Source organism: Lithobates pipiens, unplaced genomic scaffold (assembly GCF_037356315.1).
Source record: "Lithobates pipiens isolate NorthernLeopardFrog02 unplaced genomic scaffold, aLitPip1_a1.2 Scaffold_16, whole genome shotgun sequence".
In the NCBI taxonomy this organism is placed as follows: domain Eukaryota; kingdom Metazoa; phylum Chordata; class Amphibia; order Anura; family Ranidae; genus Lithobates; species Lithobates pipiens.
This window is the reverse complement of record NW_027507748.1, coordinates 89646672-89659881: the sequence shown is the minus strand read 5'-3', so window position 1 is coordinate 89659881 and position 13210 is coordinate 89646672. Positions and strand designations below refer to the sequence as shown.

Below are 13210 nucleotides of genomic sequence, written 5' to 3'. Positions count from 1 at the left end.
CTACAGTATCCAGAGTCCCCAAGCATTAATCAGTCCAGTCCTTTTTGTGAAGTGATGTCATTAAAAGCTCACTCCTCATGTGGCCAGTGCTGCATTAGTAAGGATAAATCTCCAGCTGAAGAATCTTCAAACGCAAACTCTTAAGTGTGTCGATATCCATGACACAGTAGTGATGTAGGGGTCAGTGAGAAGAGTAAACGCAGCCGAGGATCAGGAATCTGACATTCCCAGAAAGGCCAATTCCTGAAGTTTCCTTTTCTCACTACTGCAGTACTTGCTTGGTTATACAGTACTCCGAAGTTGCAATGTTTTTTAGTTTTTTTTTACTTTGAGCATGCTTTTGACACATCCTCTAGCAGCCCTTCACCCAGGCGCGTAGAATTCTTAGCTAACTTACTTCATTATGCCACTAGTAAGCCAATCCCAGGGAATTTGCTCTATGCACAAATTTCCAACACCAACCTTTAGAAATTCTGATGGAATTTGGGTACTCACATAGGCTATGGCCCAGCTGAAGATTATCTACAGCCTGCCATTGGCTCTGAGTATCCTCTTTCACCCTTGCTTCTCAGTACCCTTCACTTTGTTTACAAAGGGAGTTATTTACTAAAGGCAAATCTACTTTGCACTACAAGTGCACTGCAAATGCACTTGAAAGTGCACTTGGAAGTGCAGTCGCTGTAGATCTGAGGGGGACATGCAAGGAAAATAAAAAACAGCATTTAAGTTGCACATGATTGGATGATAAAATCAGCAGTGATTCCCCTCATTTCAGATCTTCCCCTCAGATCTACAGCGATTGCACTTTCAAGTGCACTTACAGTGCAAAGTGGATTTGCCTTTAGTAAATAACCCCCAACGTCATTTAAATGTAATCCTAATAGGTAAATATATCCAACATACAAAAAAAAAATCAGCTTTTCCTGGAGCAATTAAAAATCATCTGCAATGAAACATTTATATTTTTGCTATTCATTAGCACCCCATTGTTTTAATTTCATTAACTGTTCTCCTTGTCTTTGGCATTTTATAATTTCGTAAGAAACAACTTTAAATTAATTACAGAAAGCCAAATCTCAGTAGTATGTCCCTATACTTACCTTCATATTATCCATGCTTCACATGTTGCTGTTTACAGAGGGATCAAGAGGATAAAAGCCTTCTGATTTTTTTTCCCCTGCGGAAGTTGTTAATTATCTTTTGCATTGTTTCCCATCTTTTGTTTCTTGACTCTGTACCTGGAGTATGATTAAACTTGAAGTTTTCAAATCCAGAGACATGCAGTGTTTATAAAAGATATTTATAATTTTGTATAAAGGCCTCTTATTGTGAACCAAGAGAGTACTGTTGGAAGGGGATTTCTTTGGAGTATTATTTCATGCCCTTACTTCATTTTGTATAATGGTACTTTCATTGGTTAAAAAGCAAAATATGTTCACAACTATGCTTTTTAAAACACAGCTAGTCAGTTAAAAGTTGTACAAGTGTCAGGAGTAAGTGTAGTAAACATCTCCTGCTGCTTGCATGTCATTTTATATTGAAGGCTCCAGGGTCCCCTAAATCAGGGGAGCTCTGGTATGCAATTCTCAAAAGCACCTGTGGTTAAAAAGCTGAGCATTATCACCTAACAATGCGTATATACGGTATATAAGCTTCTATATCAGCGTCAATTAAAAAGTACTATTAAATCAAATGCTACAGTGTGATATTCTCTTCCTAATGAAAAATCATAAACTCTTGCCAGATCTCTTAACACTTAATACAGCCCTAATCAAAAAAAAAAGTTGGGACGCTGTGTAAAATAGAAAAAACATCAAATGTTTATACTGAGAAAATTGACCATTTTAAGAAAAAAAAAAGGTAATTTTGCAACAGTTCTAAAAGTTGGGACAAGCTGCTTACCATCATGTTGCATCTTCTCTTCTTTTAACAACACTCTGTAAATATGGGGGAACCGAGGAGGCCAGTTGCTAGAGTTTTTAGAGAGAAATGTTGTCCCATTCTTGCTTGATATAGAAATCTAACTGCTCAACAGTCCTGGGTTGTCTTTGTATTCCTTGTTTCAACATGCATCAAATATTTTCAATTGGTGAAAGTTAAGGACTGCAGACAGGCCAGTTAAACACCCAGACTCTTCAACTATGAAGCCATGCTGTTCTCATAGATGCAGTTTAGCATTGCAAGGCCAGCCATGAAAAAGACTTCATCTGGTTAGGAGAATATGCTGCTGTAAATCCTAGATATATCTTTCTGCATTGATGGTGCCTTTCCACCATTCCATACACACATTGATGCTGCCCATTCCATATGCACTAATGCAACCCATACCACCAAAAAAGCAGGCATCTGAACTGACCGCTGATACAAAGCCAGAAGATCATTATTATTATACAGGTTTTATATAGCGCCAAGAGTTTGCCCAGCGCGTAACAAAATAAAGGCAGACATTATAGTTACATTACAATTTGGTACAAGAGTAATCAGAGGACCCTGCTTGTTAGAGCTTACAATCTAAAAAGGAAGGGTCGATTGATACAAAAGGTAATAGCTGTGGGGGATGAGCTGAGGAAGTAAAACAGTGTTAGAAGCAGCATAGGCTTCTTTAAAGAGAAGGGTTTTTCAGGGCTTGTCTAAAGATGGATAGATTAGGGGACAGTCGGACGGATTGGGGTAGGGAGTTCCAAAGGATTGGCGAAGCTCTGGAGAAATCCTGGAGGCGAGCATGGGGGGAGGTGACAAGGGAGCTAGAGAGCAGGAGGTCTTGGGAGTACCAAAGAGAGCGACTTGGTTGGTATTTTGGGACTAGGTTAGTGATGTAGCTGGGGGCAGAGTTATGGATGGCTTTTTAAATTATTGTTAGTACTTTGAATTTTATTTGTTGAGTGAGTGGATGCCAGTGGAGGGATTGGCAGAGAGGGGTGGAGAACACTGAATGGTTGGTAAAGTGGATGAATCTTGCAGCAGCGTTCATTATGGACTGAAGGGGGATAGTCTATGTAAAGGTAATCCAATCATGAGGGAGTTGCAGTAGTCGAGACGAGAGATAACCAGGGTGTGAATTAGAAGCTTGGTGGTGTCATTCGTTAAAAAGGATGCATTCTAGAAATGTTGCAGAGGCTAAGTGGCATGATTTGGACAGGGATTGTATGTGGGCCTGAAAGGACAGTTCAGAGTCTAAGGTTACCCCTAGCACCCTGGCATTTGGGGACGGACTGATTAATCTTGACAGAGAAGTCAGGGGAAGCGGCACGTGGGGGAGGAAATATTAAGAGCTCAGTTTTAGATAGATTCAGTTTGAGGAAGTAGTTTGACATGCAGGCTGATATGTCTGTTACTAAATCAGTGATGCATGAGGAGACTGATGGGGTGAGCTCAGGGGCAGAGAGATAGATTTGGGTGTCAACAAAATATAAATGGTAGTGGAAGCCATAGGAGGCTATCAGCTGACCCAGGGCGGACATGTAGATCGAGAATAGTAGAGGTCCAAGGACAGAACCTTGGGGGACCCCAACGGTAAGAGGAGTTGGAGAGGAGGAAGTAGAGTTGTAAGTGACACTGAAGGTGCGATGAGATGGGTAATATTCAAACCAACGGAGATTGCAGCCATGAAGTCCAAGCAAATTGCATTTTTTTGGGGCGGAGGGGGTGGTCAACTGTATCAAAGACAGCGGAAAGATGTAAGAGTATGGAATAATGACCGTTGGTTTTGGCTGTTAGTAGTTTGTGAGTTTTAGGAGGGCGGTTTCTGTGGAGTGCTGTGGGTGAAATCCAGATTGAAGGGGATTGTGACAGACCTAGCTGGGACCGAGGCTCTTGGAGGGGACAAAATGCGAGCCTCTTGCCTTGTGATTATGGGCCCTCGCATTTGGGGGAAAGGTGCTCTTTGTGAGCTGTATGCCTTGGGACCCCTGAGGTGGTGTTACTTGGATTCAGGTCCGTGCCTCTCCTCCCCCCCCCCCCCCCCTCTAAGACACACCGACTCTGGATATGTAAATGCCATGTTAGCAACACACTATTGGGACCCAAACTCTTAGATGATAATATCATTCATTCAGCCATCCTGACTGTCTTGTATAATGTTGTGTAAATGAGTCTAGTCTAAGTATTGAGTATTCACACATTTTTGTTTGTGCTAATTAACCCTGTGTTTATGTTTATGGTAATGTTTATTGAATAGTCAATCAGTAAGCTAGGAGACAGTCTTACCCTGAAAAATCTTATCTCGCAGACAACTAGTCTGGGTCAATGATTAGATAATTAGCTCATGCTAATTAGGTTAGGTTTTAATCTTCTACTGGATTATAAATACTTGTCTTTTTGGTTCTAATAAAGCATTCCATGTTGAGCAGCTAAGCAAGTGTCGTCTTGTTTTGGGCTTGTAAGCGGTTGGAATATCTGATTGGAGTCAGATTGGAGGAAGCACGATATACTGACGGAAGCACTCAATCGGAGTGTGGGATCGGTTCCGTCACAGGGATCAAGAAGGTTTTCTCAATGAGGTGGTCGCTCAGTTAGTTGTAGACTGAACGTTCAAGAAGTTTTGAGGCAAAAGGGAGTAAAGAGATGGGTCTTAGGTTGTTAAGATTGGTGGGGTCTAGTGAGGCCTTTTTTGGTATGGGAGTGACTAGCGCATGTTTTAGATTGGGGAAGATGCCAGTAGAGAGTGAGAGGTTGAAGATATGAGAGATATAAGAGTGTAGGATAGAGTCAGATGGTGACCGTAGTATTTGAAAAGGAACAGGTCTAGGGTGCAGGAGGTTAGGTGGGCGTTAGAAAAAATATAGTGACTTCCTCTATAGTAGATGGGTTAAAAGAGGGAAGTATTGATTGGATTGATAGGACAAGGAGTGTAAAGTGAGGGAGATACCTGTAGAGCGGAAATCTCAAAACAAATTGTCTCAATCTTATTTTTGAAGTGATTAGCAATCTCCTGGGCAGTGAGTAAATTAGTGGGTGGAGGTAATGGAGGACGAAGTAGAGTGATAAAGGTAGAAAAGAGTTGATGGGGGATGCGTGAGAGGACGTTAATGAGAGTGATAAAGTAGGTCTGTTTGGCAGTGTGGAGGCAGGAATGGTATTTTTGGGCGGCAGATTTATATTGGCTGAAATCTTGCGTGGCCTAGTCTTACACCACAGACTCTCAAGAGTGTAGCTACGTTTTTTGAGGCTTCTGGTATTGTCTCTCTCCCAGGGTTGTATCGGTCTGGGCTTGGTTCTGTGGGTAGTGAGAGGGGCGAAGGTATCCAGGGTGGATGACAGTGAACTGTTGTAGACAGAAGCGGCCAAGTTGGGGCAGGACAAGGTTGAGATTTTGTCCTAGAGACATCTGTAGCACAAAAAAGAAGAGCAGGGTTAAGATGGCGAAGGTTTCTACGGGTAATAGTTTGGTAGTTGGAAGGCAAGGAGGAGGCAGACAAGGAGAGAGTGAAACTAATAAGGTGGTGATCGGAGAGAGGATAAGGAATATTTGAGAGGTTATGCACAGTGCATAGGTAGGAGAATAAGGTCAAAGCATTTGCCAACAGATTGAGTAGAAGCGCTTGTTCCTTAAGTAGCGGGAGTGTTAAGATTAGCAGGGATGTTTAAGTCACCAAGAATGCTAGGCAGAGAAGTCAAGGAAGATGGATGCCGGTCCAGGGGGCTGATAAATTACAGCAATTCTCAATGAAACTGGAGAAAATAGACAAATACAGTGAGCTTCAAATGAGGAGAGGGACAGAGAGGAGAGGAGGGTGGCTGAAGAACCTGAAAAGTGCTTTGAGGGGATAGGAGGATCCAATCACCACCTCCTTTCCGTCCACTAGGCCTGGGAGAGTGAGTCCACAGGAGGCCACCATAGAAGAGAGAAACAGGAGAAGAAGGAAGGTCAAATTCTTGAATCCAGGTCTCTGTAATTGCAAGTACTGTACGTTCAGGGAGTTTGTGATAAATAGGTCATGGACGGTGGTGAGTTTGTTACAAACAGAACGGGCATTCCAAAGGGCACAGGAGAAGGGGAGGCTGGTTCTAGGCTGAAGAGGAATAGAAATGAGATTGTGTGGATTGCGGCTCCTATCAGAGGATGGGGGGATGCTGGGTATGTTGGCCGAAGGTAAATGATGGCGGTCCAGGATTTGGGGAAATATCTCCAGAAGTTAGGAGAAGCAGAAGGGTGAGAGAGGTGATATGGGAGTGTGACTTTTGTGGGGGGGACACGTCCCAGTGTTCTGCAGGTTTTATTGGTATGTGGGTTCAGAATTAGCAGGAGCTGATATGTGCTGTAATGAGGTAAAGACAGCAGTGAGTGTGAGTATAAGCTGTGGGGTGAAGGAGAGAGAATTTAAGGAGAGAGGATGCAACTGTGAAAAGGAAAAGTAGGGCGTGCATTATTCAGAGTGGTGAAATTGAGAGGAAGCCTGAATGAGAGATGAAAAAGTTTGATGGAGAATTGGGTCACCTGTAGTCTGTTTGGTGTTCTGCAGAAGTCTGTTGTGGATTTTTGCTTTGTGCATTCGCTGAAGTGCTGAGGCGAAGTGTAATACTTAATCCAATATGAATACTTTATCCAAGATCCCTCACCTCTTTAGTCCGGAAGACATGTGGTGCCCATAGTTGCTAAAAAGAATGTCAAATTTAGATTCATCTGACCACAGAACAATTTTCCACTTTGCAACAGACCAGTTTGAATGAGCTTTTGTCCAGAGAAGATGGTGGCGTTTCTGGATCGTGTTCAGATATGGCTTCTTTACATGAGCTTTAACTTGCATTTTTTGGATGGTACAGTGAACTATGTTCAGACAGTGATGTTTGAAAGTATTCCTGAGCTCATGCAGTGTCCAATACAGAATCTTACTTGTTTTAAATCTGTGCCATCTGAGGGCCCAAAGATCACAGGCATTCATTATTGCATTTTAGCTTTGTCCTTTGTGCACAGAGATCTTTTGATGATATTCTGTAATTATAGATGAAGACATATTCAAAGTCTTTGCCATTTTACGTTGAGTAACATTATTCTGAAATTGTTCGACAATTTTTAGAGACAGCTTTTCACAGATTGGTTAACCTCTGTCCCTCTTTACTTCTAAGACGACACTCTGCCTCTCTGATGCCGCATACACACGATCGGAATTTTGGTCGGAAAAAGCTCTGATGGTTTTCCCGATGGGATTTCGCTCAAGCTGTCTTGCATACACACGGTCACACCAAATTCCAACAGTCAATAACGTGGTGACATACAACACAAACGACGGGACTAGAAAAAGGAAGTTCAATAACCAGTAGCCAATAGCTTCCATCTCGTAGTTGAGTCTGAGCATGCATGAGGTTTTGCATGTCAGAATTGCATACACACGATCGGAATTTCCGATAGAAACTTTTTCCGTCTGAAAAATTGAGAACATGCTCTCAAATTTTTTAGAATTTTTTTCAAATTCCCGCCAGCTAAATTCCAATGGAGTATACACACGTTCGCATTTTACGATGAAAAGCTCTCATCTGTCTTTTGCTGCCCAAAATTCCGATCGTGTGTACGTGGCATGCTTTCTTTACTGACCTGGTTACCTGGTCACTGACCTGTTGCCAATTGATCTAATTGACCTAATGAGTTGCAAAATGTTCTTCCAGGTCTTCCTTGTTATTACCACATGCTTTGCCAGCTTTTTGTTACCCCATCCCAACTTTGAGATGTGTTGCTGCAACTAATTTCAAAATAACCTTATGTTTTTCTTAAAATGGTAAGAATGGTCTTTTTCATACCTCATGGAACACATCATGAGACACAGAGTTAGGCTAATATTCATTACCTACTGGGTTATACTTCAGTATAATGAATGAACACTGGTAAACCAAAGGTCATTAGACAGGAAGTGATCCCCCTATATAACCCATCCCATAGAGCAGTGATGGCGAACGTTGGCACCCCTGATGTTTTGGAACTACACTTCCCATGATGCTCCTGCACTCTGCAGTGTAGTTGAGCATCATGGGAAATGTAGTTCTAAAACATCTGGAGTGCCAAGGTTCGCCATCACTGCCATAGAGGAAGTACTTCATTTTTTTTTTTACCAGTGTCTGCAAGGTGGATGAGCACGTTTGTATTGCCTAGGGGGAGATGCAGACTAGAATACTGCAATCACTGAGCTGCAAATGATCTCACCTGTGATGTGTTTCAGTTATCTTGCAAACCTGGCCTGGTGGGCCCTGAGGACAGGCATCGATGACCACTGCCTTAAAGGATTCAATAAAGCAGGTTTCTCATTTGGCTCTCGTGTCTGTACATATGCACAGCCTTTTGTGGCTGAAGAACTGGTCAGCCGAGCTTCCTTGTAAAAAGTTATTGGCAGGTTTCCCCTTTCATGTGGAATGTTTATTTGGTGATCGTTTGGACAAATATCTCCAAAAGATTTCCGGAGGGAAGAGTTCTCTACTTCCTGTGAAGAAAAGCATCAGGCGTCCCTCGTTTAAAACCTCTGGGGCGGCTTCCTCAAATTTCTCAGCGCCAAGGCAGTTTTATCGCCAATAGGGTACTAGAGCCAGAGGCAGGCCGCAAGGCCAGGGCCAGAAAAAGCCCTGGGTCCAAAACTCTTCTAAACCCAGCACCAAGCCCTCCTTTTGAGGGGACACCTCCACTCTTTCAGTTGGGAGGAAGGCTGCTGCACTTTGTGGACATTTAGAGAACAATAATTCAGGACAAGTGGGTCATCTCAACTATATCCCACGGTTCCAAGCTGTAGTTTTTGCGGGGGGATTCCCCCTCAGAGGTTTCTAAGATGCAGAGTTCCCTCGGCTCCTTCAAAAAAGGGACTTATTGTTTCAGGCACTACATTTTGTGCATCAAGGAGTGATTGTAGAGGTTCCTGTATCCGAAAGAGGCGCAGGGTTTTACTCGAACATTTTTATGGTTCAAAAACAAAACAGGGACACAAGGCCCATTAATATCCCTGAACTAGTATCGACTAATCCAGTCCTTTCAGGTAGAGTCTGCTCGCTCAATGGTAGCCTCACTACAGATGGTAGACTTTCTAGACTCCATCGATATAAGACACGTATTTACACGTACCTCTCTTTCAGCCTCATCAGAGGTTTCTGCGATTTGCAGTAGAGGACGTCATTTTCAGTTTGTGGCTCTACCCCTCGGGCTTGCCACAGCTCCCCATATGTTCACAAAGGGCCTAGCCAGGTGGCCCCTTTCAGGACACTGGACGCATGGATTCCTATGGCAGGAGTGGTACTTTTTGAAGCACCTGATTAAAGCTGGAGGCCCTAATAGGCTTCAAAATAGGATGGGCTCGGGGCACAGAGAGTGCGCCCTGATCCTACCCAATTTTTTAAATAAAATTTTTTCACACTAATGCTCCTCCCCACCAATCAAGGAGGCAGGTCGTCAGACCTGTTTTCCGATTGGTCAAAGCCTGGCGCATAGGAAGAGGTGACACAGAGGAGACACGAGGACGGACATCCCCACTGCGGCTGCTCTGGTGGACTCAGAACTGGCGGTAAGTACTGGACCACCTGCGGGGAGGGTGCCGTCAGAGCCGCTAGTGGGGTGGAATATAAGAGCCTCGAGCAGGGGGCTGTACAGAACCACGGGGGGAGGGTTGCCATACTCTGATCTATATACCCTTTTTTCTGTGCATCCCGATCTGTATACTCTGCTCTGTACGCCATGCACTGTATACCTTTATCTATACACCCTGATCCGTATACCTTTATTTGTATACCTTTATCTTTAAGGACGAGTCATATACTCTGTCCTGTGACACTGAGCTGTATACTCCTGACACTAAGGGTGGAAACAAGCGCAATACAGGGGACAGAGTGAGTGGTTTTTATAAGGGGTGGGGTTTTTGAGAACTGAGAGGGGTCAAAAAGAAAGGGCGGGGTCTGTCACCCCATCCTAAAACGTCACCAGCCGCCACCATCCTAGCACCAGTACTGGGTCTTTTAAGGGGCCAAGGGATCTTGGTGCTTGGGTATTTGTAAGACCTGCTCGGAGACCACTCACTACAGGCTCTAGAACAGAGCATAACATGCACAGTGCAATATTTTAAAAGCTTAGGCTTGATCATAAATACCGAAAAATAGACTTTGAGACCAGCTCAAAGTCTAAAGTATTTAGGTCTGATCCTAGATACGGTCCAAGTAAGGGTATTTTTGACACCTGTAAGTATCTGTGCCCTGAAGGAGCAGGTGTGTCAGATAAGGGGCACCAGACAACCCTCCATTCGGCTCTGTATGGGTCTTCTAGGGAGGGTGGTGTCCTCCTTCGAGGCAGTGGCCTATGCCCAGTTCCATTCCAGGCCTTTACAACAAGACATCTTGTTGGCTTGGAACAGGAGAGGACAAGCCCTGGATTGTCCAATGAAAGAAGAAAGGATGAGATTGTGCTATGGAATAATATTGAAGTAATGCTAAAATAATATAGGGTAAGAGCTGCCTCTACTTAATATGCCCCCCTAATCGGATGGGGCCTATTGAAATATGAAAAGAAAATTGGGTAGATTTGGCGCTATACCTTTAAATCAGTTATATATTTCAACTCACAAAACCCTTTACTCGTTAGTGCTATGAAATTGCTACTTTGTGATGTGTTTAACAAATTATTAAAGTATTAATATACATGCCCATTAGATTGGATTGGCTTGTTCTTATCTCCCTGGGCACGCTTAAGCCTAAACTGGTGGTTGCAGGATCAGAACCTGCAGAAGGGAAAATCCTTCCTTCCGGTTACTTGGAGAGTACCGACTACAAATGCCAGTCTCTCAGGCTGGGGAGCGAGGGCTCACAGCTCAGGGAAAATGATCAAGGACAGAACAGATCTTGCCCATCAACGTCCTGGAGTTATGGGCAGCAGTACATCTGGCCATACGGTCCTGGACAGTGGAGCTTCAGGATTGCCCTATCAGGCATTAAAGAGAAAATTTTTTGAGAGAAGGAATCTGAGCAACAAGGATACCGCGTCCCAATAACTATGAAGAGAAAAATATATAAGGGGCCAAAAAGGGGCTGGGGAATCACCAACCCCCGGGACTTTAAGGGTATCAAATCACAAAATTGACAAAAGATTAAAATAAAATAATACAATTTTATTCATATTTATGCAAAGAGACAATTTAGCTTAAACATTCATAAAAACGACAATTTAGCCCATTGATGCATAGACAGGCGTTTATCAAAATTGACCAAGATTTCACTTAACCATACAGGAAAAACGAAAAAAAAAAAGCTGCAGTTATTCAACATGTTTCGCCCAAATCCGGGCTTCTTCAGGGAAATTATTTAGGCAACCAAAGAGTTAGCACTAAAATGATAAGAGTATAGCATGAATGTTACAAATCAATGCATGAGATAAAAACATTATTGCAATAATTACAAGGGGAAATGGAAATTATAATGATCTGTGATATTATTGAACAGTTGATAAATACATATATTGAAAAAACTCCATGTTATCGGTACCGAATTTTGATAACGTCAAATGTCACGCGGCCATTTTGGAAAATCTCATGCCATAGTTGTAGTTGTCTACAACTATGGCATGAGATTTTCCAAAATGGCCACCATGGCATCGCCGCGTGACATTCGTGGTGCGCGGCGCGATGACGTGGTCTCGCGCATGCGCACTAGGTTCCTTAGTCCCAGGGAGAAACCCAGGCAGCCTTTCCCCTCCTCTCTCTCCGCCCGCAGCTCGGCGGTGACGTCAGACGCCGCCGAGCTGGAGAGGTTTAAAGTCTCCCATCCCAATCAGTTGCCTCTTGGCAATTGTTGGGATTGGATGTCGCTCTCCTGACCCCTGTGCAGTTACTGTGTACTTAGCTGCCACTTCTCCCACTACTTAAGTTAGACCTCGCTGGGGATCTCTATATGGTAGATCCTACAGCGAGGTCTTTATGCTTGGGATCCTTATTTATCTAAGCCCTCTTTTGTATCTGTATTTTTCTTTTCAGTACAAACTTCCAATTTTTCTTACTGCCACTAGAATATCTCAGCTTATGGATTATCCTGACACACTTACTGAATTCTTTGAGAACTTTGAACCAATCTCATTGATTCAATGAAATTACTCAGGTAATAATTATAGATTCTATAGAGCTGCCTCTCATTACATATAAAAATATCTCTTTTTCCCATAATACTGGCTCCTAGTGTCTAGGGCCATATGTTCCCACTTATCTTTATTCCTCTCTACAGACCCTTTTGGCGACATACATCCCTTTCAATTTTTTTTCCTGATCTTAGCTATGAGCGAATAACAGACTCTGTGTTGCTTTTCAACTGCCCCTTTTAATGACGTTATCAAAATTCGGTACCGATAACATGGAGTTTTTGGCGACTTTGGTGAGATACTATAACATATTGTATTTACTTTATAGTCAACTTTGGATTCAATATATGTATTTATCAACTGTTCAATAATATCACTGATCATTATAATTTCCATTTCCCCTTGTAATTATTGCAATAATGTTTTTATCTCATGCATTGATTTGTAACATTCATGCTATACTCTTATCATTTTAGTGCTAACTCTTTGGTTGCCTAAATAATTTCCCTGAAGAAGCCCGGATTTGGGCGAAACATGTTGAATAACTGCAGCTTTTTTTTTTTCGTTTTTCCTGTATGGTTAAGTGAAATCTTGGTCAATTTTGATAAACGCCTGTCTATGCATCAATGGGCTAAATTGTCGTTTTTATGAATGTTTAAGCTATATTGTCTCTTTGCATAAATATGAATAAAATTGTTTTTTATTTTAATCTTTTGTCAGTTTTGTGATTTGATACCCTTAAAGTCCCGGGGGTTGGTGATTCCCCAGCCCCTTTTTGGCCCCTTATATATTTTTCACTGCCCTATCAGGGTTCAGTCTGACAATGCCACTGCAGTGGCCTATATAAACTGCCAGGGCGGTACCAGGAGTCGTTCAGCTCTGAAGGAGGTGAACCACATACTAGCCTGGTCAGAGGGACATGTGCTGATTTTATCCTCACTACTATCATTATCGGAGCCATTTTAAGTCGTGCCAATTTCAATAATCCTTATGGAACCGGGTAAAGCTTTCAGATACAAAACGTTTCTGCCATACATGACAAGCCAAAAAGCTCCCTCCAAACCAGGAAAATACAAATTAAAAAATATTAAAACAACCACCCCACTGACAGTTTTAATTTAATCTTCTAACCATACATGCCCTATCTGATATTTTTAATATTTTCAATTCTTTATATATTTGTAGTAG

The 13210-nt window shown here is 42.6% G+C and overlaps 1 protein-coding gene across 5 annotated transcripts in view; it reads left to right on the top strand.

The window, feature by feature from the left end:
- GBE1 (1,4-alpha-glucan branching enzyme 1) overlaps window positions 1–13210 on the top strand; it is a 267974-nt gene that overhangs the window by 204820 nt on the left and 49944 nt on the right. The gene's annotated exons all lie outside the window — the stretch shown is intronic.